Source organism: Lagenorhynchus albirostris, chromosome 13 (assembly GCF_949774975.1).
Source record: "Lagenorhynchus albirostris chromosome 13, mLagAlb1.1, whole genome shotgun sequence".
NCBI lineage: Eukaryota > Metazoa > Chordata > Mammalia > Artiodactyla > Delphinidae > Lagenorhynchus > Lagenorhynchus albirostris.
Genome location: NC_083107.1, coordinates 15,579,710 through 15,599,997, shown reverse-complemented (window position 1 = coordinate 15,599,997; position 20,288 = coordinate 15,579,710). Strand labels below are relative to the sequence as shown.

The 20,288-nt window shown below is 38.9% G+C and overlaps 1 pseudogene; it reads left to right on the top strand.

Annotated features, from left to right (window-relative positions):
• LOC132531918 (NADH-ubiquinone oxidoreductase chain 5-like) overlaps positions 1–19,373 on the top strand; it is a 45,043-nt pseudogene extending 25,670 nt beyond the window's left edge.
• Positions 19,374–20,288: the final 915 nt, after the last annotated feature.

Here is a 20,288-nt window from a genome sequence, read left to right as displayed (position 1 = left end):
ACTTCAGGACTACAACTGCAAGGAGATGATTTTACAAACAATCTGATGGAACTTGGAAGTGGATCCTTCCCTGGGCCTCCAGACAAGAACCCAGCCCAGCCAACACCTTGACTTTAGCACCTCATAAGACCATAAGCAGAGAACCCAGTCAAGAGCTCCTCAACTGCTGAGCTACAGAACTCTGAAATAATGAATGGGCATTCTTTTTAGTCCCTAAGTTTTTAGTAATTTGATACAAGCAATAGTTAATTAATTCAAGGAGCCATCATTCCCCATCAGAAAGGAACACGACAGTTCTTAAATTACAGACTTTTCCTAAACATCCCTAAGGAAAAGCTGACTCTGGTCAATATTATAATGTAGGTGAGTTTGTTGTACCCCGAGCTTTCCTTTTTGGCTCCCCCTTTCCCATTTTTGGTGATTCTCATGCTGTTCTATTTCCTTCCCCTAATTAGAGGTTTCAGTCAGGTTAAACTGTAAACAACTTAGCATAACCCTCCCAGGGAATTTGTGCTTTAACTGGAATCAAAGTTAAGCTAAAAGATTGCAGTTTAAGAGTAGGATAGCAGCTGTCATTTTCCCAGGCACCCTTAAAATCACAAAACCTTGACAGGCCCTGAATATATGAGTGACATAGGCAAATGACAAATTAAGAAGAAATAAGGTTCAACCTGGCAGTGATAATAGAGTAACAATAAGAATCTAGGCACACCGTATCCTAAGATCAGTTTTCAGCATCTTAGATGTCAGCTATGTCAAATGTTAACTTTAAATGTTTTTTAAGTAAAATATGCAGAGAGAGCCAAATGAGGGAGGCAAAATGCATGAAAAAAATAGACTTTTAATTAGATTCTTCTCATTCAATAGACTATTCACCCTATTTCACCCTATAACTTCATTGATTTTTCTTTTAGAAAAGGAACAAAGACCCCCAAATATCAAAAATACCTTTGACTTAATTAAAAGGAAATATCAAACTGCTGAGAAAACTATGCTTAAAGGGAAGATTGATTTTTTTTCCCCTAGTCTATAACAAATGTATTAGCACTAACTCAGTGAAAGATTCCAAGAAAGATATACATTCTGGAAACTTCATGATGTTCATTGGAGTCTACTTTCCAGTGTAATGGGCTCAATTGCATCTCCCCAAAATATATATGTTGAAGTCCTAATACCCAGAACCTCAGAATGTGACAATGTTTGCACATAGGGTTGTTAAAGAGGTGATTAAAATTAAATGAGGTCATTGGGTGGGACCTAATCCAATATGGCTGCAGTTCTTATAAGAAGAGGAGATTAGGACATAGACACACACAAAGGGAAGACCATGTGAAGACACAGGATGAAGATGGCCATCTACAAACCAAGGAGAGAGACCTAAGAGAAAATCAACACAACGAACACTTGGATTTCGGAATTCTAGCCTCCAGAATCATGAGAAAATAAATTTCTGTTGTTTAAGCCACCCAGTTTGTGGTACTTTATCGTAGCCCTAGCATATTAATACAAGTAGTATTCCAGACACGTATATATTATCATCTCTCTTACCTTGAAAAATGTCTCCAGATGTTTACATAGTATCAGAAAGAAAAAGAATGTTGTACAACACCTATTTCATTAATTAATCTACTCTTTAATTCGACACATATATATTAAGCACCACAGTATGCTCATGTCAGTACACTGTGAGGTATCTCTGTTAGGTAGGAAGACAGAGAAATATAAAGCCAGTCTCCAGGACTACTCCATTTTCAAAGTTTTGAAGTGGGCTCTTTCCTCCCTCCTCTTCCACCTCTCTGAGCCCTCGCTTTCATCCACAGGGGTGCAGAGACAGGTGTGGTCCACATGGGTGGGTTGCATGGGCTTCGGGGAAGAGCATGCAGCCACTCAGGGGCAGGTTCTTGGTGGAGGAAAGCAGGGAAGCCACCCACGGCACCCCTGCCTCACTGAGGACATTCAGGAGCTCAGTCACCTGGCCACCATGCACCAGGAACAGCACATATCTGAATGAGAACTCCCTTCCACCAATGGAGAGATGTCAAAACCTACAAGCAGGCTTGAAGACTTTATCTAACAAAACGAGAAACCGTGTGGCTGACAGGGTCTTTGTGCTCCAGCCAGGTGTCAGGCCTGAGCATCTAAGGTGGGAGAGCTGAGTTCAAATCACTGGACAACTACAGACTTCCTGGCCCCACCTACTATCATTTGGTGAAAGCTCGCTGAGAGATCTCCATCTCAGTGCTAAGACCCAGCTCCACCAAATGGCCAGCAAGTTCCAATGCTGCATGCCCAATACCAAACAACTAGCAAACAGGAACACAATATCACACATTAGCAGAGAGGATGCCTAAAATAATACTAAGTTCACAGACATCCCAAAACACACCACAAGACACAGGCCTGCCCACTAGAAAGACAAGATCCAGCTTCACCCACCAGAGCACAGGCACAAGTCCCCTCCACCAGGAAGCCTACTCAACTCACTGAACCAACCTCACCCACTGGGGCAGACACCAAAAACAATGGTAACTACAAACCTGCAGCCTGAAAAATGGAGATACAAAATACAGTAAGTTAAACAAAATGAGAAGACAGAGAAATATGCAGCAGATGAAGGAACAAGGGAAAAATGACCAGAACAAACAACTGAAGAGTAAATAGGCAGTCTAACTGAAAAAGAATTCTGAGAAATGGTAGTAAAGATGATCCAAAATCTTGGAAATAGAATGGAGAAACTACAAGAAAAGTTTAACAAAGACCTAGAAGAACTAAGGAGCAAACAAACAACGATGAACAACATAATAAATGAAATTTAAAATTCTCTAGATAGAATCAATAGCAGAATATCCGAGGCAGAAGAACGGATAAGTGACCTGGAAGATACAATAGTGGAAATAACTACCGCAGAGCAGAATAAGGAAAAAGGAATGAAAAGAATTGAGGACAGTCACAGAGACTTCTGGGATGACAGTAAATGCACCAACTTTCAAATTATATGGGTCCCAGAAGAAGAAGAGAAAAAGAAAGGGTCTGAGAAAATATTTGAAAAGACTATAATTGAAAACTTCCCTAACATGGAAAAGGAAATAGTCAATCAAATCCAGGAAACACAGAGAGTCACATAAAGGTTAAATCCAAGGAGAAGCACGACGAGGCACATACTAATAAAACTATCAAAAATTAAACACAAAGAAAAAATATTAAAAGCAGCAAGGGAAAAGCAAAAAATAACACACACTGGAATCTCCATAAGGTTAACAGCTGATCTTTCATCAGAAATTCTGAAAACCAAGGGAGTGGCAGGACATACATAAGGGAGTGGCAGGACATACTTAAAGTGGTGAAAGGGAAAAAGCTACAACCAAGATTACTCTACTCAGCACAAGGATCTCATTCAGATGTGACGGAGAAATTAAAACCTTTTCAGAGAAGCAAAAGCTAAGAGAATGCAGCACAACCAAACCAGCTCTACAACAAATGCTAAAGGAACTTCTCTAGGCAGTAAACACAAGAGAAGGAAAAGACCTACAATAACAAACAAAAAACAATTAAGAAAATGGTAATAGGAACATACATATCGATAATTAACTTAAATGTAAATTAAGTAAATGCTCCAACCAAAAGACATAGACTGGCTGAATGGATACAAAAAATGACCTTTATATATGCTGTCTACAAGAGGCCCACTTCAGATCTACAGACACATACTGAAAGTGAGGGGATGGAAAAAGATATTCCATGCAAATGGAAATCAAAAGAAAGCTGGAGTAGCAATTCTCATATCAGACAAAATAGACTTTAAGATAAAGACTATTACAGAGACAAAGAAGAACACTACATAATGATCGAAGGATCAATCCAAGAAGAAGATATAACAATGGTAAATATTTATGCACCCAACATAGGAACATCTGAAAACATAAGGCAAAGGCTAACAGCCATAGAAGGAGAAATCAACAGTAACACAATAAGAGTAGGGGATTGTAACACCCCACTTTCACCAATGGACAGATCATCCAAAATTAAAATAAATAAGGAAACACAAGCTTTAAATGATACATTAAGCAAAATGAGCTTAATTGATATTTATAGGACATCCCATCCAAAAACAACAGGATACACTTTCTTCTCAAATGCTCAGGGAACATTCTCCAGGATAGATCATATCTTGGGTCACAAATCAAACCTTGGTAAATTTAAGAAAATTGAAATCATATCAAGTATCTTTTCCAACCACAACACTATGAGATTAAATATCAATTACAGGAAAACAAAACCTGTAAAAATTACAAACACATAGAGGCTAAACAATACACTACTAAATAACCAAGAGGTCACTGAAGAAATCAAAGAGGAAATCAAAAAATACCTAGAAACAATGAAACAATGAAAACATGATGACCCAAAACTTATGGGATGCAGCAAAAGGACCTCTAAGAGGGAAGTTTATAGCAATATAATCCTACTTCAAGAAACAAGAAAAATCTCAAATAAACAACCTAACCTTATACCTAAAGCAATTAGAGAAAGAACAACAACAACAACAACCAAGAAAACCCACAACATTAGCAGAAGGAAAGAAATCATAGAGATCAGATCAGAAATAAATGAGAAAGAAAAGAAGGAAACGGTAGCAAAGAGCAATAAAACTAAAAGCTGGTTCTTTGAGGAGATAAACAAAATTGATAAACATTTAGCCAGAAAAAGGGGAGAAGACTCAAGTCAACAGAATTAGAAATGAAAAAGGAGAAGTAACAACTGACACTGCAGAAATACATAGGATCATGAGAGATTACTACAAGTAACTCTATGCCAATAAAATGGACAATCTGGAAGAAATGGACAAATGCTTAGAAAAGCACAACATTCCAGTACTGACCCAGGAAGAAATAGAAAATATAGACAGACAAATCACAATCACTGAAATTGAAACTCTGATTAAAAATCTTCCAACAAACAAAAGCCCAGGACAAGATGGCTTCACAGGCAAATTCTATCAAACATTTAGAGAAGAGCTAACACCTATAGTTCTCAAAATCTTCCAAAATATAGCAGAGAGAGGGACACTCCCAAACTCATTCTACAAGGCCACCATCACCATGACACCAAAACCAGAAAAAAAGTGCCACAAAAAAAGAATAATACAGACTGATATCACTGATGAACATAGATGCAAAAATCTTCAAGAAAATACTAACAAACAGAATCCAACAGCACATGAAAAGCACAAACAGAATCCAACAGCAAAAATCTTCAAGAAAATACTAACAAACAGAATCCAACAGCACATGAAAAATCTTCAAGAAAATACTAACAAACAGAATCCAACAGCACATGAATCATACACCATGGTCAAGTGTGGTTTGTCCCAGGAATGCAAGGATTCTTCAATATACACAAAACATTGTGATACACCATGTAAACAAATTGAAGGATAAAAACCATATGATCATCTCAATAGATGCAGAAAAAGCTTCTAACAAAATTCGACACCCAATTATGAAAAAAACCCTCCAGAAAGTAGGCATAGAGGGAACTTACCTCAACATAATAAAGGTCATATATGACAAATCCAGAGCCAACATCATTCTCAATGGTGAAAACCTGAAACCATTTCCACTAAGATCAGGAACGAGACAAGGTTGCCCATCTCACCACTATTGAACATAGTTTTGGAAGTTTTAGCCAGAGCAATCAGAGAAGAAAAAGAAATAAAAGGAATTCAAATTGGAAAAGAAGAAGTAAAGCTGTCACTGTTTGCAGATGACAAGATACTACATAGGGAATCCTAAAGATGCTACCAGAACACTACTAGAGCTAATCAGTGAATGTGGTAAAGTAGCAGGATATAAAATTAATGCACAGAAATCTCTGGCATTCCTATACCCTAATGATGAAAAATCTGAAAGAGAAATTAAGGAAATATTCCTATTTACCATTGCAACTAAAGAATAAAATACCTAGGAATAAACCTACCTAAGGAGACAAAAGACCTGTATGCAGAAAACTACAAGACACTGATGAAAGAAATTAAAGATGATACAAACAGATGGAGAGATATACCATGTTCTTGGATTGGAAGAATCAACATTGTGAATATGATTATACTACCAAAAACAATCTACAGATTCAGTGCAATACTTATCAAACTACCACTGGCATTTTTCACAGAGCTAGAACAAAAGATCCCACAATATGTATGGAAACACAAAAGACCCTGAATAGCCAAGACCATCTTGAGAAAGAAAACCAGAGCTGGAGGAATCAGGCTCCCTGACTTCAGACTATACTACAAAGCTACAGCAATCAAGACACTATGGTATCATCACAAAAACAGAAATATAGATCAATGGAACAGGATAGAAAGCCCAGAGATAAACCCATGCACCTATGGTCACCTTATTTTTGATAAAGGAGACAAGAATATACAATGGAGAAAAGACAGCCTCTTCAATAAGTAGTGCTGGGAAAACTGGACAGCTACATGGAAAAGAATGAAATTAGAACACTCCCTAACACCATACACAAAAAAAAACTCAGAATGCATTAAACACCTAAATGTAAGGCTAGATACTATAAATCACTTAGAGGAAAACATAGGCAGAACACTCTATGACATAAATCACAGCAAGATCCTTTTTGACCCACCTCCTAGAGTAATTGAAATAAAAATGAACAAATGGGACCTAATGAAATTTAAAAGCTTTTGCACAGCAAAGGAAGCCATAAACAAGATGAAAAGACAACCCTCAGAATGAGAGAAAATATTTGCAAATGAAGCAACTGGCAAAGGATTAATCTCCAAAATATACAAGCTGCTCATGCAGCTCAATATCACAAAAACAAACAACCCAACCCAAAAATAAGCAGAAGATCTAAATAGACATTTCTCCAATGAAGATATACAGATTGCCAACAAACCCATGAAAGGATGCTCAACATCACTAATCATTAGAGAAATGCAAATCAAAACTACAATATGGTATCACCTCACACCAGTCAGAATGGCCATCATCAAAAAATCTATAAACAATAAATGCTGGAGGGGTTTGGAGAAAAGGGAACCCTCTTGCATTGCTGGTGGGAATATAAATTGATACAGCCACTATGGAGAACAGTATGGAGGTTCCTTAAAAAACTAAAAATAGAACAACCATATGACCCAGCAATCCCACTATTGGGCGTATACCCTGAGAAAACCATAATTCAAAAAGAATCATGTACCACAATGTTCATTGCAGTTCTATTTATAATAGCCAGGACGTGGAAGCAACCTAAGTGTCCATCGACAGATGAATGGTTAAAGAAGATGTGGCACATATATACAATGGAATATTAATCAACCATAAAAAGAAATGAAACTGAGTTATCTGTAGTGAGGTGTATGGACCTAGAATCTGTCATACAGAGTGAAGTAAGTCAGAAGGAGAAGAATATATACGTACGCTAACACATATACATGGAATCTAAGAAAATAAAAGAAAACTGGTTCTGAAGAACCTAGGGGCAGGACAGGAATAAAGATGAAGCTGTAGAGAATGGACTTGAGGACATGGGGAGGAAGAAGGGTAAGCTGGGACAAAGTGAATGAGTGGCATGGTCATATATACACTACCAAATGTAAAATAGATAGCTAGTAGGAAGCAACCACATAGCACAGGGAGATCAGCTCGGTGCTTTTTGACCACCTAGAGAGGTGGTATAGGGAGGGTGGGAGGGACACGCAAGAGGGAGGAGATATGGAGATATATGTATATGTATAGCTGATTCACTTTGTTATACAGCAGAAACTAACACAACATTGTAAAACAATTATACTCCAATAAAGACGTTAAAATAAATAAATAAAACCAGTCTCCACCCTCAAAGTCTTTACAACCCAAAAGGTTGTGAAGTTCAGAAAGACCTGTTTTCAAGCCTTGATATATCCAGATGAGCTTGAATGGGTGACTTAAACTCTCTAAGCCTCGAATTCTTCATTTATAAAACAGGACAACCAGCACAGAGCAGTACTATGAAGATAAATCAGATAATTTATACAATACACTCAGTATAGGGTCAGATACATATTAAGGGCTCAAGCAATATCAATTCATGTCAGTGTAATAATTATTTTATTAATGAGAAGTATATACCCAGGGCCAAAAGGAGTGGTCCAGAAATGGGAGACATTAATATGGGCTTGAGTCATGTGGCCATTCACAAAGGGAAGGTACAGCTTAGAAAAGAGTTATTCCAACCCTTTACATGAGCACAGGGTCAGAAAAGGACAGCAAAGAGGGTCGGAATGGAGAGCAGAGGACTCAGGCAGGGAGGAGGCACTGGAAGCTAATGTTTGGAGCAGGCTGGAACTTGGCGGTTCTCGGGCTCCTATCAGCTTTAGCACAGGGTCCCCTGAACTTGAGGGTTTCTTCTGTTATGTCTTTTTCAATATTTTTATGAGATCCTGGCCTCGTGCATCAACCATATGGATGATGTTAGGCGGAAAAGAAACTTAATCTCCTATAATTCAGTTTCAAATAGATCTTAATAGGCTAGAGTGATGAGCTGAATCTTACAAGATGTCATTTTTACAAAGATGAATGTAAATTCCTACACTTAGGTCTAAACAGCCAACTGCACAAAGTACCTGTGGTACGAATATGGCCCAGCAGCAACTAAGGAGAAAAGGCCCAGAAGTTTTAGGAGACAAAGAATCTTAGTGGGTTGTGGCTGCCATCTTCAATGACACCAATAGAACCTGGGAAATAATTGTTGTTTTATTTTTAGTTAACATTTATTTGATCACATCTGATGTACTGTCTTTAAATTTGAACATCACATTTCAAGAAGGAAATCAACAAATTAGAACATCCTACTCAGAAACAGATAATTAGAGCTGAAGGAACATCCATTTGTATGTGTATAGGAAGCAAAGGTAAAGAAGGCCAAATGTAAACTGGATTTGTGAGATTGAACCGGAGAGAAAAATACTGGGAAAGAAAGGTTAGGAATCAGAGGTGTATAAAGTATGCTCTGAGGACTCTGAGTAGCTTAGTCTAGTTGGAGTAGATATATAAAAAGCAATTATATCTCTTTTTTTCCTCTTCTTTGGATATGCAATGCTTTATGCCTCTACACTGGAAGATAAGTTTTTACCCCACCCCTAGCCCCACTGAACCCACAAAGTAGCTAACAATTTATAAACCAACACAGGAGGCAGCTCACTTAGTAATGGAAACATGGGGGGGGAATAATTTTTGTTCTGTGAAAGGAAGATTCATTGTATTATCTTGTATGCCCTAAGTTACTCTTTTGTACTGGAACCCCATCCCCTCAGATGGGCTGGTAATGGAAAAAAAAACACTTTCTGGAAATCTCAGCTCTGCCCCTTTCTCACCGAGTTTCTTCCCAATCAGGTGAAGTGTGATAAGACCTCTTACCTTGATTGGCTGATGCCCTTGAATGACCCAAGATTGTACTGTAAGATCGAGATTGTCAGCAAGGACCTGTGATTTTTCCAATCTCCTTTTCCCTTTTACAAGCCACTTCTTTCCACCACCACCACTATCAACAGAAGCAAACACAAAGTGTGTTGCAGACACTTTCTTCAGTTCTCCAGAGCCCCATTTGTGGTGATATACCTTCCTAGGTAGGCCTTGGACCTTTCCTAGTTCCTGTCCCTCTGTCAGAAGTGACCTGTCCTACTAAAAAAGCCTACAAAAGAATGAATTTTCTAAACTAATTTGTGACCAAGGTTGTTATGGCCAAATAATGGTTTGATGTATTCTTCACCTTAGTTTCATCTAAGATGGAAGGGCCTTTTATCCAGAACTCAAAGTTGGGAAGCTCTCTTCCAATCCCCCAACTGAAACACATACCTTAAGTCTGCACTCAGGTTGTTTGGGCCCTTAGGTTTCTGGGAACACAAAGGGTAGAAGCTTTTCAACTAGTATTCAAATCATTGTGAGAAATAGGCCTCTCACACTGCTGTGGCTTTAGACAAGTGTAGAATAATAATACACGTGGTAGAAGCTATAAACTCTGGGCTAAAACTTGTCAGGCCACACCAAAAAGAAAATAAAGATCACAGTCTAAACAGGTAAACAAGAATGACAAACTAAGGAGCTAAAGGGTGCTAAAAACAGAGGCTATTTTTGCAAAGCTCATAAGCTCACCTTATGGAACAAAGCCCATCAAAACAGATGACACCCATATACACCCCCACATAAAGAAGCAGAAAACCAAGATTAAGCCAAGACTGCAAATGTGCACTTAGGGACCCCTGGGTTTCATGATAGGCAGTAGTCAGACTGGTGTCCCCAGCTGCCTACAAGGAAGAGGCATATTTGGGGCTAAGTCAAAAAGTCAGTCCAGACTTTTCCTCTCCTTCCAATGAGAAAGAAACTCTGCAACAAAGGTTGACTATTTACCCCAATTCCTGCCTTGCTCCTTTTCTGAGTGTGACTTTGTATATAAAAGGACTCTGAAGTCCAAAGACTGAGGAGATCTAGGAGGATGCTAATTGGATGACATGCCCATAAAGGGCACTGAAGGATTCTTCCAACATCCCCTGGAGCATTCTGATAGGGATACGGGAAAGGGACAAAGTAGGTGATTAAATAGTTAATTCCACTAAGGGGTTGTAAGTAAATAAAAGAGTATGGGAGACCCCTGTAAGTTAATGATCATTCAAGAAAGCAGGCTTTCTTTGCAACAAAACCATGCAACAGAAGCATGAGACATGCCCCAAAACAATAAAACAATGGTAAAATGAGACCCACATCCTGCCCAGTGAGGTCAGTAAGTTAATGATTCCTAGGACACACTCCTCTGCACACACTAAAAGCAAAATTATAGGAAAGGGTGACATTATATTGACAGCTGAGATGATTTACCATATTTTGTTACCAAAATATGTTACCATTTTTTTGCTCATTTCCATTGCACCATGACAGTGCCGTCTTGACCATGCAGAGATAAGAAAACTTCCTCATCGGACATGGAGGAGGAACTGATGATGGAAGCTCGACGTCTACTCAAGAATGAGGAAGAATGTGGTCTTCTCCCCCTCCCCACTTTTCCTTTGATTATAAAACTGTAGTCCACTAGGTTCTCTGGTGTGGCACCCTCTCGCCTGCCCACTTGTAAGGCTCACAAGCATCCTATTCTAATAAATCACTTCTTATCTGTCACTTTGCCTCTAGCTGAATTCTTTCTACACTGAGACATAAAGAACCAGAGCTTCTCAGAACAGCCGCACACCCAAGACGCCACTTAGCAATTTCAATGCTACAGTTGTTGGAAGGAATTAGAGGCCAGTCCCATATACCCTTCCTGAAAATACTGGCCTTCAGCCTTCCCCTCAGTTCCATCCCTCAGATCCCTGATATAACAACACACAAACACCTTTCCTCCAACAACATACAAAATAGCAACCAGGAAACACACCACCTCCGACCTCAGCAATACAACACTACAGCCAACAAAAGTGACTGACACTTAGGAGCACTTACTATGTGCCAGACACCATTCTGCTCATGTGAAATGTAACATCTCATTTAAACTCATTTTTAAAAGATGTACTTGGCAAGTGAGGGAACTGAGACACCCAAAGTTTAAAGGGCCTTGCCCACATCAAATGACTGACTAATGGAAGAGCCAACCCTACTATAACTAATAGGCTCTACTGGCTCCTGATACCTATACAAGCTGATCCCAGTATTAACCTGCCCTGAAAATCTCTTTCTTGAAGCCACACTTCCTCTATCCAATATTCCACTTTCTCCCAATGTTCCCCTTCTCCCCCAATATCCTAGGACATTTCTTTGAGCACTCCTGCTATTTATTGATGGTAAGAGATGCCCAGTTACCCCACAATCCTGGACCTCATCCTCAGATACATCAAAAAAGTACTGCTAATGCATTTGACCCCCAACCTCCCAGTTCCTATCCTCCTTGCTTGCACCGATCCCTACCTGCAGACTCAAGCCAACGTCACACCTTTTCCTCACTCATAATTGCCCCACCTCCAAGGTTCCCATCTGGCAGCCTTCCCTCTGGATGACAGATGTGTTTCCATTCACCATAGCTATTCCTGCTGTACACGCCCTTCCCATCACAATTCCTGCATATTGTACTTTGCTCACTTCCCACAGCCTATTGATCCCCTGCTGACTACACCATGGAGAGCCAACCTAACAAGGCTTACATTCAGTCATGGTTCTCACTCTCACCCCGTTCCTGTGCCTCAATTCCTCTTGCTCCTCTTAACCTGGTGCAATCACAGCATCTTTATTCCACCCTGTGCTTGCTCAATTAATTAAAATTTTCACTAATGCATTATTAATTGAGATATGGTGTCATCTATCACAAAGCAAATAAATATTTTTCAAATATAACACACTATGCTAATACAGTTATGGTGAAATAGCACTTTCACATATTGCTGGTTGTGATAAAAAAATCAACACACTCTTCTGGAAGGTATATATAAATGGAGTCCTTTTAAAGTCAAGACTATGTAAATTTGTGTCTAAATAATTTCTTATTAAAATTCATACCACTTTACTTGGTAATTTGGTTTCTATAAATCTATACTAAGTAAATAATTAGTCCCCCAAAGTGGTGTCTGTGCCCCTCTAAATCTACCCAAATCTACACACTTATCAAGACCCAGAGCAATTTTCTCCACCTCCATGAAATTTTAAGGCCACAAAAAGCTCTCTCTTCTTTGAATAGCTAATGTACTCGGTGTCTCTGCTTCCCATGCCTGGCATTGCTGGCTATCAATTTATTCAGATTCAACAAGCTTTTATGCTACATACTCACAATGGACTGGGAGGTATATTAACACTGGGGAGACAAAGGATAATATGATATGACCTATGACCTTGATAGATCAGCCCTTATCCTTCTCCCTAACCAAGCTGAGGTATCCTTGAAGGCAAGGACATTGGTTTACTTATTTTTTATATATGAAGAACCTAACATAAGTCCTCACAAAAATGCAACAGTTACTTAATAAACTTTTTCCTTAGAGATTCATTTAAGGATACAAAGTGGTGTCATCAATCCCAGAACCCTTATTCCAAAAGGTTCTATCATGGTAAACTGAGAAACATGGTAACATGGTAAACATGGTAAACATGAATCAACTGAGATTCTCTCAACTGTGGATAGTCTGGCTTTGACTGGTGAATATTTGGGGAAGAATTTAATTTTCAGGGTAAACAATGATCTATATTTCCTCTTATGTATGATACAAAAATAAGGTTCCGCCCCCCAAAAAAATTTTACTTAGAAAATTATATTTCTACATACCTAGAATATAATTAAACCCCAAAGACAAATAGGAATACCCATCATTTATTAAAGGTCTATGGCTATATTATCTACACTTTTCCTATAGGCTATCAAACCTCAGAGAAGTTAACAGACGATAAAACTAGTAAGTAGTAGATCAAAAATTTATTCCCAGATCCCTTCCCATTGCACTATGCTATTTTCCTAATGTACATATGTGTGTGTTTTAGAAATAGACATTCCTAGGGGAAGTTTTTTCTGTGTATCTCAAAATACCCAAATGCCACTATAAGTAACTCAAAGATGAGAAACAGAAGACTTCCTGTTAGGAGGGTGCCCTTTCTTTTATCTCTAGCTCTGCCCACCTCCACTCCCACCCCAACATTCACATCATATTAACTTTTTATACTTCTCATTTTGACTGAGTTTTCCTTCTGAGGTCATTTTACTTATTTTCACTTTACAAAAGGTCTATTCGTAGAAAGGATAAGCTAGGACAGAGGCTGGTGCATGGAGCATGAACCTTTCAAGGTACCTGGACTCTTTAAAGGTGTCAATAGAAAAATAGGTCCTGATAAGAAACAAAAGGCTCACTCAGATTAGGATAAAGACTACTGAACAAAGGAATTGTTTACAAATAAAGTGTCTCTTTTGTAAATAAGTTTTTTTGGTAAACAGTTGTTACTTCTCCCAGATGTGAGGAGACAAGTAGAAGGAGAAGATGCAGGAAGGAGAGAAGTGCACCTTATGAGGAGCAGTAGAGTCAGCCCAAGATGACCTCATAGAGGGAAAGCCTGGAGAATAAATATCCTGGCCTCACTCTCTTCCCTCCCTCTGATTTCCTGCCAGGGATCCCAACTGGCCAAATCCAGTAGGATACCTCTTCCTGTGGGCACAGGAGACCACTGATATAATTCATGCAGGTCAGCCTCTGCAGGCAGAGAGCAGGATAGGAAAGTACAGAGAGGTGTGAAAAATGGATTAAGTGGAGTAAGAGATATCCAGCACAAATAGTGAGAGTCATCCGCAAAGATTTGTCAAGTATCACATCTTTCGCATGGAGGATAGAACTTTTAAATGCACAAAGTCGGTACTAGGAAGGAATATTAGACTCAAGATGAGAAATGTCTAAGATATAGGGTGTGCTAATAAAATCCATACACATTTGGTTATGGATAGTTGGATATTAACAAGTATTATTATTATTATATAATAATAATAATATTTGATTTTCTTATAATTAGAAATGTACAAAATACCCACCACCAGAACCAAAGCATTGTCAACAATGGCATACACAAGAGTAACACATATTTTGTCATATTAGCATCTTGGAAGAGTTCATATTTTATTGGGGGATTCTGTAGTGTATAGGGAATAGAAGCATGGACACAAATCATAGTGAGGACAGAGCACCAGATCTTGGAAGTAGAAGACCAGCTGATTCCTGTGGGGCATCCACCCCCTAAATCCTTTAGAAGTCCCACTCCTTAATACCTCTGTATTACTAGCCTCTGGCATATCTATCACTTGAGCCCATCACAGTCTCATAGAAGGGAACTGCAAACATATACTTCAAGCCCTTTCATCACAATCATGCTCGGCCTTTATTTTACCCTACTCCAAGCATCAGAATACTATGAAGCTCCATTCACAATCTCAGACGGAATCTACGGATCCACCTTATTTGTGGCCACAGGCTTCCATGGACTACACGTCATCATCGGATCCACTTTCCTCATTATTTGTTTTATTCGCCAAATAAAATTCCACTTCACATCAAGCCATCACTTTGGTTTCGAAGCTGCTGCTTGATACTGACATTTCATAGACGTTGTATGACTATTTCTCTACGTATCTATCTATTGATGAGGCTCATAGTCCTTTTAGTATTAATAAGTACAACTGACTTCCAATCAGTTTTGGTGCACCCCGAAACAGAACAATAAATCTCCTATTAACACTACTAACAAATACAACGCTAGCCTTACTACTCGTATTTATCGCTTTTTGACTCCCTCAACTAAACATATACGCGGAAAAAGCAAGCCCCTATGAATGCGGTTTCGACCCCGTAGGATCTGCTCGTCTACCTTTCTCCATAAAATTCTTTCTAGTAGCAATTACCTTTCTTCTCTTTGATTTAGAAATCTCCCTCCTACTTCCCCTCCCCTGAGCAACCCAAACAAATAACCTAGGAACAATACTTACTATAACCGTATTCTTAATCTCCCTACTAGCAGCCAGCTTAGCCTACGAATGAACCCAAAAGGGCTTAGAATGAGACAAATATGGTACTTAGTTTAAAATAAAACAAGTGATTTCGACCTATTAGACTGTGATTCAAACTCACAAATACCAAGTTTCTCTAATCCATATAAACATCCTAATAGCCTTCACCATATCCCTTACGGGCCTATTAATATACCAATCCCACCTAATATCCACGCTACTCTGCTTAGAGGGTATAATATTATCATTGTTCATTCTAGCAGCTCTCACAATCCTAAACTCACACTTCACCCTAGCCAGCATGATGCCAATCATTCTCCTGGTATTCACAGCCTGTGAAGCAGCCATCGGACTAGCCCTACTAGTCATAATCTCCAACACATACAGCACTGACTACGTACAAAATCTCAATCTCCTCCAATGCTAAAATTCATCACTCCTACTATCATACTAATACTTCTAACCTGATTATCAAAAAACAACTCTATCTGAATTAATACCACAACTCATAGTCTACCAACCTCCTTAATCAACTCAACGACAACAGCCTCAATTACTCCCTAACATTCTTCTCCGACCCCCTCTCCACACCACTCCTAATCCTAACAATATGACTCCTTCCCTTAATACTAATAGCAAGCCAATCCCACCTTCTCAAAGAACCATTTATCTGAAAAAAGCTTTACATTACAATACTGATTACATTATAAATACTCCTAATTATAACATTCACCGCTACAGAACTAATCCTATTCTACATCATATTTGAAAACACACTAATCCCCACTCTCATCATTATTACCCGCTGAGGTAACCAAACAGAACGACTCAATGCAGGACTCTACTTCCTATTCTACACACTAATAGGGTCCCTTCCCTTATTAGTAGCGTTAACATACCTACAAAATACAACAGGATCTCTAAATTTTCTATTACTATAACACTGAATCCAACCGCTATCCACTTCCTGATCCAATATCCTCATGACTAGCCTGTATAATAGCTTTCCTAGTAAAAATACCCCTCTACGGACTACAGCTTTGACTACCCAAAGCACATGTAGAAGCCCCTATCACAGGTTCAATAGTCCTTGTAGCTGTACTACTAAAACTTGGAGGCTACGGCATACTACGAATTACATCAATTCTTAACCCTTTAACAGAACATATGGCCTACCCTTTCTTCATGCTTTCCTTGTGAGGAATAATCATAACCAGCTCTGTCTGCTTACGTCAAACAGACCTAAAGTCACTCATCACATACTCCTCAGTCAGCCAGATAGCACTCGTTATCGCAGCCATCCTTATCCAACCCCGCTGAAGTTACATAGGAGCTACCGCTCTAATAATCGCCCATGGCCTCACAGCCTCTATACTATTCTGTCTAGCAAACTTGAACTATGAACAAATTCACAGCCGAACCATAATCCTAGCACGGGACCTACAAATCTTTCTCCTACTAATAACGACCTGATGACTACTAGCAAGCCTAACAAACCTCGCTCTACCCCCCACTATCAACCTGATCGGAGAACTACTCGTAGTTATATCAGCCTTCTCATGATCAAACCTCACTATTATCCTAATAGGAACAAATATTGTAATTACAGCCCTCTACTCCCTATATATGTTAATCACAGCACAACGCGGCAAACACACTCACCATATCAACAACCTCACCCCCTCATTCACATGAGAACATGCCTTAATAGCCCTACACATCATTCCCCTATTACTTCTATCACTAAACCTCAAAATTATCCTAGGCCCCCTTTACTGTAAATATAATTTAAAGAAAACACTAGTTTGTGAAACTAGTAACAGAAGATCAAAGCTTCTTATCTACCGAAAACGTATTGCAAGAACTGCTAACTCATGCCCCCACACCTAACAATGTGGCTTTTGCAAACTTTTAAAGGATAACAGTTATCCATTGGTCTTAGGAACCAAAAAATTGGTGCAACTCCAAATAAAAGTAATAAACCTATTCATTTCCTCTGCTTTACTCACAGTACTAATATTAACTGCCCCAATCATAATATCCAACACAAACCTCTACAAGAGCAACAAGTACCAACACTATGTAAAAAATGTTATCCTTTCTGCCTTCATCACTAGCCTAATCCCAACAATAATATTTCTTCACACAAACCAAGAAGCACTCATTTCAAACTGACACTGAATTACCATCCAAACCCTTAAACTAACACTTAGCTTCAAATAGACTACTTTTCACTCATATTTATACCCGTGGCACTGTTCATCACGTGATCTATCATAGAGTTCTCAATATGATATATGCACTCTGACCCCCACATCAACCAATTCTTCAAATACCTACTCATCTTCCTTATCACTATACTTATCCTCGTTACAGCTAATAATTTCTTTCAACTCTTCACTGGATGAGAAGGAGTAGGCATTATATCCTTCTTACTCATCAGCTGATGATTTGGACGGACAGACGCAAATACAGCTGCCCTTCAAGCAATCTTATACAATCACATCGGAGATATCGGATTCCTCATGTCAATAGCATGATCTTTATTTAACCTAAACGCATGAGATTTACAACAAATCTTCACACTCAACCAAAACTCCTCAAATCTTCCTCTTGTAGGACTCGTACTAGCTGCAGCCGGAAAATCAGCTCAATTTGGACTTCACCCCTGACTCCCTTCAGCAATAGAAGGCCCCACCCCAGTCTCAGCCCTACTCCACTCAAGCACAATAGTTGTAGCAGGTATTTTCCTACTCATCCGCTTCCACCCTCTAATAGAAAATAATAAACTCATTCAAACAATAACTCTTTCTCTAGGTGCCCTCACCACCTTATTCACAGCCATTTGTGCCCTCACCCAAAACGATATCAAAAACATTATTGCTTTCTCCACCTCCAGCCAACTGGGCCTAATAATAGTAACAATTGGTCTCAACCAGCCTTACCTGGCATTTCTACACATTTGCACACACGCCTTCTTCAAGGCCATATTATTCTTATGCTCCAGCTCTATCATTCATAACCTAAACAATGAACAAGACATTCAAAAAATAGGAGGACTATACAAAACCCTTCCCTTCACAACTGCCCTTATTATTGGCTGCCTCGCACTAACAGGAATACCATTCCTCACCGGATTCTACTCTAAAGACCTCATCATCGAAGCCACCACTTCGTCTTATACCAACGCCTGAGCCCTATTATTAACTCTAACCGCTACCTCCCTCACAGCTATTTATAGCACTTGCATTATCTTCTTTACACTACTAGGACAACCTCACTTCCCTCTCTTCACAAACATTAATGAAGATAATCCCCTATTAATTAACCCTATCAAATGCCTATTAATCGGAAGTATCTTTGCCGGATGTATTCTGTCCAACGATATTCCTCCAATAACCACTCCTTTAATAACCATACCCTTGCACCTAAAACTAACAGCTCTCACAATAACAACCTTAGGCTTTATTCTCGCATCCGAAATTAACATCTACTCACAAAACTTAAAATATGTATACCCATCAAACTCCACTAAATTCTCCACTCTATTAGGATATTTCCCCACAATTATACATCGGCTACCCCCTCACCTAAACCTATTAATAAGCCAAAAACTAGCAACCTCCTTACTAGACCTAACCTGAATAGAAATCATCTTACCAAAAACTACAGCCTTTATTCAACTAAAGGCTTCCATAGTAACCTCAAACCAACAGGGCCTTATCAAACTTTACTTTTTATCTTTCCTTATTTGGTATACTCTTGGTATACCAAATATACTCTTGGTATACTTGGTATACTCTTATTTAGTTACCCTGAGTAATCTCCATAATAACTACAACACCAATAAACAATGACCAACCTGTAACAATAACCAATCAAGTACCATAACTATATAAAGCAGCAATTCCCATAGCTTCCTCACTAAAAAAAACAAAAATCTCCTGTATCATAAATAATCCAATCCCCCAACCCATTAAACTCAAACACAATATCCACCTTCTCACTCTCTAAAACATATAACACTACTAAAAACTCTGCCACTAAACCTAAAAGAAATGCTCCTAACACAACTTTGTTAGAAACCCAAACCTCAGGATATTGCTCAGTAGCCATAGCTGTCATGTAAGCAAACACAACCAACATTCCCCCCAAATAAATCAAAAATACTATTAAACCTAAAAATGAACCACCAAAGCTAAAGACAATCCCATACCCAACACCGCCACCCACAATCAACCCTAAACCCTCATAAATAGGCGAAGGCTTTGAAGAAACCCCCACAAGACTAATTACAAAAATAATGCTTATAATAAAAACAATGTATATCATCATTATTCTTACATGGACTTCAACCATGAGCAATGACATGAAAAATCATCATTGTTATTCAACTACAAGAACATCAATGACCAACATTCGAAAAACACACCCACTAATAAAAACCCTCAATTACACATTTATTGATCTCCCCACCCCGTCAAATATCTCTTCATGATGGAACTTTGGCTCCCTACTTGGCCACTGCCTAATCATACAAATCCTAACAGGCCTATTCCTAGCAATACACTACACACCAGACACGACAACCACCTTCTCATCTGTCACACATATCTGCCGAGACGTTAATTACGGCTGAATTATTCGATACTTACATGCAAACAGAGCTTCTATATTTTTCATCTGCCTTTACGCCCACTTAGGACATGGCCTATACTATGGTTCCCACGCCTTCCAAGAAACATGAAATATTGGAGTAATATTACTATTCA